Source organism: Podarcis liolepis (genome assembly GCF_965112155.1).
Source record: "Podarcis liolepis genome assembly, chromosome: 8".
Taxonomy (NCBI): domain Eukaryota; kingdom Metazoa; phylum Chordata; class Lepidosauria; order Squamata; family Lacertidae; genus Podarcis; species Podarcis liolepis.
This window is the reverse complement of record NC_139560.1, coordinates 26,544,043-26,557,862: the sequence shown is the minus strand read 5'-3', so window position 1 is coordinate 26,557,862 and position 13,820 is coordinate 26,544,043.

The window sequence follows — 13,820 nt, the reverse complement described above, 5'->3', positions numbered from 1 at the left end:
TCCCTGGGACAACAGTGGGGCAACGCTGTCTGGGGCTGATGGGAGTTACAGTCCAACAATATCTGGAGAGCTCCGCTTTCCAGGTTTGAAGGTTAATTGGCATCTTTATGCAGAATGAGGAGGAGACATTTTGCCTCAGGCAGCGAAATGACTGGGGCCAGCCCTGCTTGGAAATCAAACTAGGTTATTCAGGTCCCCAATCTTCTGTTTCGGAAAACACTACTTTATGCCCATCTTTCATATTATCTATGGTGTGCAGTAAGAGAAAGCATCTGTTTCTCCAGACAACGAGATCTTTAAGCCTTTTAATAACTTTACCAGAAGCGGAGGCCAGTGTCAGTCTTTTGTAGTGCATTTAACTTAAGAACAGCAAAACCAGACAAGGTTTCCTGTAAAAAATATATGTAAGTGGTAAAAAGCATGACAAGGACTGTCTCCAAGATAAGCAGTCTTATGGCCCTCATGATGTCTCAGAGAAGCCACCTATTTATGGCTACACCTCTGAATGATTCATGAATCATGAAGCTATCTTAAAGGAAACAAGGGCAATTACAAGGAGAGGACTCAACCTAGAAACCAATGGGAATCAAACCCAGATACAAATGATCTCACAGTTCTTCTTGTGGATTCCTTTCCCTCACAGAATGACAAATGTTTTAATGGGCAACTTTAAAGGCCTTCCATGCAGGCTGGGTGTGGGGAGGGAAAGGGCTTTTCCAAGACAAGCTCTTCTTACAGGTAAGCCCAGACTACAAAGCTGCCAGCTAAAAATAATGCGTGGAGAAAGAAGTCATGTGGAACAAGTCACAGCATGACAGAAGCATTAATAGAAAGAAAAAGCCCAGTGTCCCCCCCCTCACAAAAAAGAGATGCTTGAAGTTCAGTGCCAAAGTTGGAAAAAAGCAGAGATGTATTGATACACCATTTGAGCACTTTTGACGTAAAGTCTCTTTTTGTGTCATGCCTCCCTTTGCCATTCTCTCCCACACTCTGTCCTCCAGTCTCTGTCCTCTGTCCCAGTGTGCAGCAACTGTTAAAATAAAAAGAGGGGAAAGAGGCAAAATCCATGCTGGAGTTCACTAGGAAAGGAACTGAAAATAAAACTGCTGATGTCATAATGTCATTATGATATGTTTGGAATAGTGTGTGAACTCATGGATACCCAACAAAGTGGAATACTGGGAGATTCAGTACAGATAAAAGTAAGTATTTTCCATATAGCATGTATAACAATAACACTATATTTATACCCCACCCAACTGGCTGGGTTTCCCCAGCCACTCTGGGTGGCTCCCAACATAATATTAAAAACATGATAAAACATTAAACAATTCCCTAAACAGGGGTGCCTTCAGATGTCTTCTAAAAGTCAGATAGTTGTTTATTTCCTTGGCATCTGGTGCCACTACCGAGAAGGCCCTCTGCCTGGTTCCCTGTAAATTTGCTTCTCGCAGTGAGGGAACCGCCAGAAGGCCCTTGGCGCTGGAGCTAAGTGTCCAGGCTGAATGATGGAGGTGGAGACGCTCCTTCAGGTATACAGGGCCGAGGCTGTTTAGGGCATGTAGTTGAACTATGGAGTTCACGCGCACAGGAGGCAGTGGTCGCCACCAACTTGTATGGCTTTAAAAGAGTACTGGAGAAATTCATAATGGCTATGCTATGCCTCCACAGCTGGAGGCAGTAATGCTCTTGAATACAGTACCAGTTTCAGGAAACTTCAGGAGGGGAAAGTCCGTTGTGTTTATGTCATGCTTGTGGGTTTCCTGCAGGCAACTGGGTGGCCCCTGCTATTTAGAAGTATTAGTGCTCCCAACCATGGAATGTGTCTGAACATCATTTAAATCTTCCATGAATTGGTCCAATCCTATTTTAAATCCATCTGTGCTGGTGACTGTTACTGCCTCCTCTGGGAGTGAGATTCATAGCTTAATGGATGCACCTTTCCACGTTTATCTGTCTGTTTTGTAACACAAAAAACTTTAATAGAAACTAGTTTTAAGAAAACAATGAAAAAGAAAACCTAAGTACTTTCTTGTATATGTCCTAGATCTTCCAACATACAGCTTCAGTGGACGGCCACACGTTCCAGTGGAAAGAGAGAAGGAGAAAAATCATTCTCTATCCACTTTCTCCATGCAGTGCATAATATTTAAAACTTCTTTCGTGGCACCTCTTCCTTGCCTCTTCTCTAAATGAAAAAGTCCCAAATGCTGCAACTGTTTATGATATGCTCAAAGACTACAGATTATGGTAAGTCTATCATACCCTCAAGAAGAGGAGGAGGAGGAGGAGAAAGAAGCCAATTGACAATTACTGTTCCCAAATTCTAAATGAGTGCCGTTTAGAATGTTATACACTAAACTCTGTCAAGTACTGTGAGTGTTCCTTGCTAGGGAACCAGTAATAGTGGGAGTCATAATAGCGGGTGGATGAATTGGCTCCAACAGGAGAAGCTTAAGAGGAGCAGGCAGGGCTGTGGTAGTCGAAAGGAAGAACACCATGTGTTCGAAGCAAGCACATCCCGTCTAACTGCTGTAGAGCAGTAGGTGGTATTGTGTGTCCCTATAGCCCAGAGCCTTCCATAACTCTCTCTTGGAACGATTTGATTCCTTACCACCCACAACACAGGCATGCGACTTAATAGCACAAGCTGTCCCTATATGTACATGCAATGTGGCTTGCTTGCGGTTGTTGAGAGCACCTTAACGAATGGATTTCTTTTCTTGGAAGCAGCTACGTATGTATGGATCAGTCCTATCATCCTGATGCACTGGGCTTGGATTTGATTTAGAGTCGATATCATTATTCCTCCAGACCCTTTGCAATTGGATATTTTTGCCTGTTAAAATAGCCCTGCAGCTTATACAACTGCATAATAACAAGAGGGGAAATAAAAAGTGGAGGTGTTTTGCTCATCTTGCTGCAACGCAGCAAAAAGCTTCTACCTGTTTATTTCTGCCTGCCATCTGCTTGGACCCAAAACTAGTGGACCAGTTGCCAGGATTTGTAAATAAATAAATAAATAAATAAATAAATAAAACGAAACCTTTCTCAAAGGAGCCTCTTTGATAGGTGCACAGAATCTCTTTGGTCTCCTGGGCATTATGCAGTGTGGCTGGACCTACAGAAAGCCTAAGGAGCTTGGTTCTTGGGGTCCAATTGGTCTAGAACAGGAGCAGGGGACATTTTTCAGTCTGAGGGCCACATACCCTTCCAGGGGCCACATGTCAATGGTGGGAAGAGCAGGAGGCAAAAGTGGGCAGAGTGACACATGTAATTCTTATCTTCATTCCATCAGCTAGATTCTGCACACACTCACACACTCCGCTTTGTCCTCTATCCAGAAAAGTAAGAGACATGATGAGAGTATAAATATGAATTCCACCCAGGCACCAACACTCAGGGTGCAAAGCCAGACCAGTGAGGCAAGGGACATGGGGTAACGTTTGTGGGGCAGAGGCTTTGTGGGGGCACATTCATGCCCTGTGCCTTAGGTCCCCCACCTCTGGTCTAGAACAGTGGTTCAGATCAACGTCCTCCTTGACTGTACTATTCCTGTGCTAAGTACAATCAGCAAAAGCTCAAAAGGTGGTGGTTTGGGTGGCTGTCAGATTTTGAGTATGGACTATGAACCTTTCCTCTGTGGGATGGCAGTTCAACAGTGTCGTTTAAAATTTGCTTTATGTGCCCGTGTTTTGTTTTGGTTTTTCATTGTTATTACCAAGCCCTTGGGAAAATGTGCGCCAGAAATTGAACTACATTACAGTGGACGCTCAGATTGCGAATGTGATCCGTGCGGGATGCACGTCTGCAACCCGCAGCAGCGCATCTGCACATGTGCAGGTTGCGATTCGGCGCTTCTGCGCATGCGCAAAGCGTGATTTAGGGCTTCTGTGCATGCACGACCACCAAAACCTGGAAGTAACCTGTTCCAGTACTTCTGGGTTTTGGCGGTCCGCAACCTGAAGCATCTGTAACCTGAGGTGTGACTGTATATCTTTCACAGCTGCCATTGTGAGGGAGGGGGTCAGTCCAGGTGACTCAGGAGAGAAGGCATGTGATGGTGTCTTCAGCTGTCTATCTGTTCTTACTGGTCCTCTGGGACATCAACATGCAGCAACATTTGATTGGCTAGAAAGTGTTGTGAAGCCGCCCCACGCACTGTGTGACCCCTGATTGGGTGGAGTCACCCATGTGATGAATCCTGGAAGGCAGGGCAGGCAGAATCACTAGGGCACTGGAGCAGCAGCAGCAGCAGCCTGGAACATAATGCTAATTTTATAGGGAAATACATATGCATGCAATCGTAAACATTTTTTCCCCAAGGAAAAAAACCCAAGCCATCACGAAATTGCTGGTTTCTTCTTGTAAGTCGCAACTGGAGAATGTTCAGCGCAGTGCTACTAAATAAATGAATATTCATTGTTTACTGTAGTGGTGGGATCCTAGCTTCTGTTGTCACAAGTATGAATATAAGCTAATGGGTACCATTTGTATTTGTTGTTGCCGTTTTTTCCCCGCCTGCCTCCAGAGTACCGGTGACAGGAGAAATGTATGCATTAAAAATAAGCGTGATGAAAAGCAGTGCTCTTTATAATTTCAGCCCAGCTGCTGTATTGATGGATACAATCTCTACCACATGCTCCAGGTGGCTTGTAATGCTCGCCTCCCTCCAGAAACCTCTATTTGCACATCTTAAACCACTTAATGGATCCGAACAGGAATTTTCCTTCCTCCATCTGTGTGCAGTAACAGCGTTCAGCAGTGTAATATTTTTTAAATCTTGGCTTTGCATTTCACTCACCCTGAGTATCTCCAGAGGTGTTCAACACAGCCACTTTTGTTCCTCTCGGTTCAGCCTTTCCTGTCGATCTTGTCATCTCGGTGTGGCTATGCAGCATATCAATGCATCCCCCCCCCCCCCAGCATTGCCAACGTTTACAAAGTACTGTGACTCAATTAATCAGCCCTCCTGAATAGTGCCTCTCTGTGCCTCCATATTTCATATGAAATTCATTTGAAAGCTTTGTATTCAAAGTTTGCAAAGGTTATCCTTTTATTCAGAGCATGCATCTCCAAAGGCTCTAATCAACTTGTCTACTGTTGTTTAAAACTTCACTTACTACTCTACCAGTCACTTTGAATTATTGAGCTCAGAGACCTTTATTCAGCGCGCCAGAAATGACTGATTTGACATACTATAGGCTGCACAATAAAGAGCCTTCATTTATAATTATGGATGGGTAGAGTGGATACTGGGAGATATGTATCTGTTCTTGTCAGATGTAGATTAGAACGGTCCAGAAACCAAGACAATCTGCCATAGTCTTTGAAGGTGCGCAATAAAATGTTTGAATGTTCTCATTCCCATAGCAATTCAGAGTAACGCAGCCCAGATCTCATATAATCTTTAAGAGACTTAATAATAAGTTAGTGTACTAATTAGCAGAGACAGGAGCCAACAACCATGATTAATAGCAAATGCCCAACAGATTATTATGCTGCTGAACTTCAAGTAAATCTTTTAGCAGTAAGCCTTTACAATTAATTGCCCATCAAAATACATATAACCATGCTCTTTTATGTACATAAAAGAAAAGGAAAAGGGGAAATGCTCATTTACAAAGCTGGCCCTTTGAAAGATTGCAGGTGGTTTTTTGTTCTTGTTTTGCAATGAATAGAGTAGCATTTTCAAATACATAGACTTTGCAGTACTTGCACCCAGCACAGACATATTTGATTTTTAAAGAGTTTATCTGAGCATGTCCAGAGAGCACTTTCCACATCACCAGGGTAATCACAGCTTTCTGGCAGATGTTTTTGGCTCTAGGGGACCACAACTCATTGGTGGAACAAAGGCATGCAGGCCTCATCTTTAAGGAACTGATCTCAGGTTGAAGAGCTGGAAAACTCACCCACATCTGAGATCCTGGAGAGCTAATGCCAATCAAAATAGACCAATCACCTGACTTGATAAAAGCCTGTTTCCAAGACCAGAGGGTGTGTCTTCCAAGCTAACGTAAGACTTGCCACCTCTCTTTTAAGAAATTATTTACTTTTTTACTTAGCTTCACACAGGGCTTTTTTTTCAGCCGGAACTTCCCAGAACTGAGTTCTGGTACCTCTCAAGCAGGCACCATTACCATTATAAGAGAACAAGGGAGGTGTTCATGGTGAGTTCCGGCACCTCTTTTCCTAGAAAAATAGCACCGGCTTCACACAGTGGAAACAGGTCCACTCCTATCATTAGGCAGAGTGAGGCAGCTGCCTTGGGTGGGAGATGTTTGAGAAGGTCAGTGAGATGTTGCAGGAGTGGTGGTGGGATGCCGGAATAATAATAATAATAATAATAATAATAATTTATTTGTACCCCACCCATCCGGCTGGGTTTCCCCAGCCACTCTGGGCGGCTTCCATAGAAACCAAAAAACACTAAAATATCACACATTAAAAACTTTCCTGAACCGGGCTGCCTTAAGATGTCTTCTGAATGTCAGGTAGTTGTTTATCACTTTGACATCTGATGGGAGGGCGTTCCACAGGGCAGGCGCCACTACCGAGAAGGCCCTCTGCCTGGTTCCCTGTAGCTTTGCTTCTCGCAATGAGGGAACCGCCAGAAGGCCCTCGGCGCTGGAACTCAGCATCCGGGCAGAACAATGGGGGTGGAGACGCTCCTTCAGGTATACTGGGCTGAGGCCGTTTAGGGCTTTAAAGGTCAACACCAGCACTTTGAATTGTGCTCGAAAACGTACTGGGAGCCAATGCAGGTCTTTCAAGATCAGTGTTATGTGGTTTCGGCGGCCGTCACCAGTCTAGCTGCCGCATTCTGGATTAGTTGTAGTTTTCAAGTCACCTTCAAAGGTAGCCCCACGTAGAGCGCATTGCAGTAGTCCAAGCGGGAGATAACTAGAGCATGCACCACTCTGGCGAGACAGTCCGCGGGCAGGTAGGGTCTCAGCCTGCATACCAGGTGGAGTTGGTAAACAGCGGCCCTGGATACAGAATTGACCTGCACCTTCATGGACAGCTGTGAGTCCAAAATGACTCCCAGGCTGCGCACCTGGTCCTTCAGGGGCACAGTTACCCTATTCAGGACCAGGGAGTCCTCCACACCAGTCCGCCCCCTGTCCCCCAAAAACAGTACTTCTGTCTTGTCAGGATTCAACTTCAATCCTTTAGCCACCATCCATCCTCCAACCGCCTCCAGGCACTCACACAGGACCTTCACCGCCTTTACTGGTTCTGATTTGAAAGAAAGGTAGAGCTGGGTATCATCTGCATATTGATGGACACCCAGTCCAAACCCCCTGATGATCTCTCCCAGCGGCTTCATACAGATGTTAAAAAGCATGGGGGAGAGGATGGAATCCTGATGCACCCCACAAGTGAGGGCCCAGGGGTCTGAACACTCATCCCCCATTACCACTTTCTGAACACAGCCCAGGAGGAAGGAGCGAAACCACTGTATAACAGTGCCCCCGGCTCCCAGCCCCTCTAGATGGTCCAGAAGGATGTTATGGTCGATTGTATCAAAGGCCGCTGAGAGATCCAGCAGAACTAGGAAACAACTCTCACCTTTGTCCCTAGCTCACCCGAGATCATCAACCAGTGCTACCAAGGCAGTTTCAGTCCCATGATGAGGCCTGAATCCCGACTGGAAGGGATCCAAATGGAATGGAAGATGGAGCTGTGTGTGACACATAACCTCTCCTTTGCTCACTAGGCTAGCCTGCTGGTGAGGTCTTGATTACAGTTACCCGCCACCAGTGTAGAAGTTAAATTCCACCACCAATCCAGTTGCGTGTTGAGTCCCACAGTGCCACCCCCCAATAATTCACACTTCACACTTCAATTTTTGTTTAAGGTTTTTGGCATAATTTTGGCCACAACTTTATTCAAATACAAAAAATGTGAGTGGTTGCTTAGGCATTGGTTATGACTATCTGTCCTTGCCCCCCAAGGACAGAGCTGGCCCCTTCCGGACACCACCGGAAGCCAGCGTGGGAAACAAGTATTGGGTGAGAAATGAAGCTGGGAATCAGACCCACACTTCTCACCCTCATGTTCCTGTGGGGCTTGCACGGCCCAAGTCCGACTCCGGGGACAAGGACGAAAAGAATGGCAAGCCCCTGGATTCCTTTAACGGAATTCCCTTTCCGCATCATTTGGAGGGATAGGCACTTACCCCTCCAAGCACGAATTTAACCAATGCCTAACCGCCAACCTTACAAGTTGTGATGATTTGCTACGCAGTAGGCAAAAACCAAATGGCACCAGCCAATCAGCCAAATGGCAAAATTCCTACCAGGCCCCCGCTCAAAGGTGGACGACCCCATGACAGGCATAGCAAGGTCAAGTGAACCAAAAAAGAAACCACCCTATAAAAGGGAGGGGGCGGGTGATCCGGTGCAAAACGGCCAAGAGGACGTCCCTTGTCTGGCCGCTATATTTAAAGCCTCTGACCCCTCCTCCGAATTGGCAACAATCAAAAATCCCCAGCAACCCAATTGACCCTTTAAAGGCTGGGGTTCCACCAAATCTGCCTAGTCATGACACAGTGGCCTGTTCCCCCAACCGCAACATGTGCTCTCTGTTAGGGAGAACATGCTTTGGCTTCCATTTGTGCCATGGGAGGGCACCACCTTATCCTTTGCCTCAGGCAGCAAAATGTCTTGAAGTGGCCCTGGGTGGAAAGCCTAGTTTCAAAGCAGATTAGACACAGCTCACATGTAGAGCAACTCATAATGTGCCAGAGCAGGGAGAGAAGAGGCAAGAAAGAAAAAGGTCAATCTGCCATAGCTTCAAATGTTTTGAGTTAGGTCAGGAGGCATGACAGAAGAATCTGCCCATATCCTTTCACTGAATCTCTGGCTCTACAGCGGAGCCACTGATTATATTTATGCAAAAGTGGGACTATTAAAATGCCTGTACACATCACGTGAAGGCATGGCAGTTGGATTGACACAATCGACCTAAGGAGGCATTTGGGTCAGTAATCTGAACACTAAGCAGGATTTATGTGACAGGGTGCAGTTCCTTCTTCTCAGCCTATTTAGTCTGCAGTGTCCAAAAGCTACTTTCTTCAAAATGTCAAAGCACTGTCTTCTGTGTCATTAATATGTCCTCTCTTATTTGGGGGGGGGGGCGGCATTCAAAAATTACATGCTAAGCTCATAAACACCACACATTTCCAGGCAGCTGATAATGTCAAATGGCTGAGTAATGTACATAACAAAACACAGAGTTAAGCAAGGAAATGCTATGCTTTGGAAATTGTCTAGTTTTTTTTTTAAAAGCAAAGTAAGCTTATTAAGGGGGCTGAACACTGAGAGGGATACAGGGATGCTAACATCTTGTTTAAATTAATAGGAAGATGTGAGTATTCACCTCCCACTGATTTCGGTTGGACCAGATACCCAGCTTTTGCTGGACTGGGGATTTTGTCCAATTTGTTTACTGAAACAGTAGAAATGATGAAGGCTAAGCTGAAACTTTTTATTATTTTTATTGTACTGGCATGGGTAGAAGGGTAAAAAAATAGCCTAGTTTGGGGAAAGTGACAGTAAATTGAGTAGTTTTCTGAGTATGGGAGCTTATCAACAAAGGCAGTGGTGGCAGCTCTCCTTGTTAAAACTTTATTTTTTTTTATAGTTTCCTCCTAGCGGATATGTATGTATGTAGCAGCCTGGTGACAGCCATATTCCTCCACAATAGCTCACTGGCACAGGTTTGGAAGGGAGACAGACAGGCAGGAGAAAAAGCAGAGGCTGTTTGTTGGAGTAGAAGATAAACACGTAGTGAGGAACTGCTTGTGCCACACTGCTATATTTGTGCCAAATGTCTTTGCTAAATGCTTGAAAATACTAAAATTTCACTGACTTTTCTGCTGCAGCAATGAGAGATCACTGGTGAGCAGGTGCCATATCAAAAACTAGGTTCTGTTCTGTTCTCTGATGTTAATTCCTGTGATGCAAATCAGTGCTACGGTCTTGTTAACTCTGATATTACACAGCGTTCTTCAACCTTGGCTCCCCAGATGTTGTTGGACTACAACTCCCATGCCAAGGTTGCAGGTTTTATCCCTGTATGGGACAGCTGCATAGCAGTCAACTTCTAGGGGATGAGGTCCCTTCAGCCCCCCAATTAAATATTTGAGGGGGGCAGGGGTAATGGGCATTGCCATTCAAATTGTGTGGATGTGTGCTGGGTCTTGTGATAAATCATGTGGGGCAGGGCTTACCTCGGGCCCCCAATATTTTATTCAAGTTGGCACCCCTGTATATAAAGTAGTTCAATTTCTCGCACACCTTTTGCTATCTTGAGGGCACCAGGTTAGCAAAGGCAAGCATTGCTATATTCCTCGAATCTTTCCCACTGCAATTACAGGAATATAAGAATACTTGCCTTTGACTGTATTACACCCATAGACTTCAAATACTTGGCTGAGGGTCTATGAAGATGTGAACTTTACAGATTCATGGTAAAGTAAATTAAGATATTAGCAAGACAGAAAACAACCTTAAACTATTGGCTACTAAGTGTTGGGGGAATAAGCCATCAAGCCTCTTTTCTTTTCTTTTCTCATTTTCCATTCCTCCCCCCCCCCTCCCACTATATATATGTATATATATATATCTCCACTGATTGATTTGAACAAGAAAGAAAGCTAGAATATATGGCAGAACTAATATGGGCCCGGGTATTTTTACACTTCCATGAACTATCTGTAAATGTAGCAGTAAAACTTTCAAAAACAAATGACCCTTTTTATGTTCCCTTTTATTTGTCCGCCATTCCAATTGTAAAGAAAGTCTATAAAAAAACTGGCACTCTGTAACTTGCAATATTAAATCCAACCTACCAAAATAATGAGGAAACTGCGTTCATGTAGGCATTATCTTCCATGAAAGTAGGTAAATACATCTGTCCCATACCATTCATTAGTAGGAATTATATTCTGGATAACAAAAATAGAAGCAGGGTGTTTGCTGTTGTGCACTAATGAAGGTAAAAGACAGAGCGGAAGCAACAGAGACTCTTAGGGCACCTTAAAGACTAACAGTTTTATTGCAGCATACGTTTTCGTGGATTTGAGCCCATGGTATGTTATCCTCAGCTACAAGATACCGTATTTTTCCGTGTATAAGACTAGGTTTCCCCCCTTAAAAAAAATGTCAAAAATTAGGGGGTATCTTTTACTCTGGGCCATCTCTCCCCCCCCCCCATATTCTTAAATCTGAGTCCCCAAAAATAGGGGGCGTCTTATAGACAGAAAATTATGGTATGTATCCAAGATATATAGATACATATGGGTATGGAGGTGTGTGTGATGGTGGGGCAAATGGCCATGGAATACATGAAGAATAGTCTGTGTAAAACTTTAAATGCATAATAATGTATTTATAGTAACAGTGGTGATGAAATAATGAAACCGTCTTGAGTTTTGCTGTGCTCATTGTGACTGCTGGTAAGGCTGGTTTGGTTGGTGGCCTTGAAAGACAGGTCTTCCTGGTGGTGGCCCCACAATTGTGAATACATGGTGCATCTCTGTTCGGAATACATTGTGTTTAGTGTCTACAATACGGATTTTTCATTGGGCCTCAAAACTGATTATTGTTTCAAAGATTGCCTTTACCCGAATGGCTTTTGTGATTCAAAAGCAGCTGTTTTGATGGGATTTTACACCTTTCAATGTGTCTAATGTATTTTTTGTGTGCTTCCATTTTATGTTTGCAGCTTTGGGACTCTGAAAAGCAGTGTTTAAATACTTTGTGTTGTATTCAACTAATGTTTACTCACAGTAGCCCATTGAAATTAATGGGCTAAGTTAGCCATGATCATTAATTTCAGCAGTTCTACTTGGAGTTCAAGTAAAAGGGGAAGAAACTATTGTCTTTTGTTGTTGCTTAGTTGTTTAGTCATGTCCGACTCTTTATGACCTCATGGACCAGAGCACGCCAGGCACTCCTGTCTTCCACTGCCTCCCGCAGTTTGGTCAAACGCATGCTGGTAGCTTCGAGAACACTGCCCAACCATCTTTATATGCCTGTTGCCTTTGTCCATGGAGTTTTCTTGGCAGGGATACTGGAGTGGCTTGCCGGTTCCTGCTCCAGGTGGATCACATTTGGTCAAAACTCTCCACTATGACCTGTCCATCTTGGGTGGCCCTGCACGGCATAGCTCATAGCTTCTCTGAGTTATTCAAGCCCCTTCGCCACAGCAAGGCAGTGATCCATGAAGGGGATTGTCTTTATTTAAGCCTAAATTTAATACCTGCCTTCACCTTCACAATGCATTCACTGAACACATGTAAGGATGAGGAGAATCACGCCTGCTGAGCCTATTCTTGGCTTCCATTCATTCAGCAAACGCTGTGAACAGAGCCCTATGTGTATAGATGTTTCTGTACAATCAGGTACCCAAAACAATCAGGATCCCAAACCATGCATTGACTTTTCTCATGCTTCTAGCTGAATATTTGGAGGTCTGGGGTGGAATGAGTTGGCTCAATTCTACTCACCAGTTGGCACATCCAGTGAATGTGTTTGAAGGTGTCAATAGGGGTTCAGCAGTGCCATGCCAGTCTGTCCCTTTGTTGAAAAATTATGACTTTCAGCCCAGTCAGTGGCAAATTGTCCTGGGAGATTTAAATGCTCAGCCCTTGGTTTCTGCTGTTGCTATTTCAAGTGACAGATTTGTGTCTTTTGTATGGAGGCTGACCTGCTTGTCCCATGTAAGTCAATGGAAAGGCATAGTTGGCAGATGACTATATATCATGCAATTTATACCCTGCCCCTTCAGTTAATATATATATATATACTCCCAGGAATCAGTAAAACAACAAAATCAATGCATTTACTTTATTTCTGAATCACTTCTAATGAGGCATCCCAAAGCAATTTACAAAAGAAATATATGCTGAACCACTGCATATATGAAAAAACAGCTAAAATATTTTCTTATAGAGACAATTAAAAACAATTATATTTTTAAGAAGTTGGGTATGTCTAGTCTGGTGAAGAGAAGACTGAGGGCGACATGATAGCTATATCCAGGACTGTGACATGGAAGACGGAGCAAGCTTGTTTTCTGCTGCTCCAAAGGGTAGGACTCAAACCAATGGATTCAAGTTACAATAAAGTTTCCAATTCACAGCAGGAAGAGCTTTCTGATGTCAAGAGCTGTTCAACAATGGACTACCCTGGAAGGTGGTGGACTCTCCTTCATTGGAGGTTTTTTAACAGAGGTTGAATGGCCATCCATCAGGGATTCTTTAGCTATGATTCCAGACCTGCAAGAAGTTGGACTAGATTGACCCTTTCGGTCACTCCCAACTCTGGATAACTCCCAAGGTGGAGGGAGTTGGGTTATTCCAAACTCCAAGCCAAATGCCATCCCATCAGCAAGGGTTAATTGGAACGAGGAACTGATCTTTGCCCTGCTGCTATGCCAACCTGACTTTGCTGTTTTGTCAATAAAGTTGTTGCCTGATTTTCACCCAACACCAGTGTCCATCTGAATTATTACCACCTCACTCATGAGCCACAGAATGTGCCTGCCTGGGCAATGTGTGCCTACCATTACTTAACAAATGGTTCATTTGTAACTAAATTGAACAGGCTGACAGAAGAAGAAGAAATGTTTTAAACAAACAACCTCAGGAGAAGCATGTGTAAGTAGATCATCCTCTGCCTACATTACTAATGTCCTTGAAGACTGAAACATAAGTACGGTAGTTTTGAAAAGATGCATAATTCCATACTCATAACACTCCTTTCAACAGTGTGCAGCTGCTGATTCATAAAGGAAGCACTGTCCTC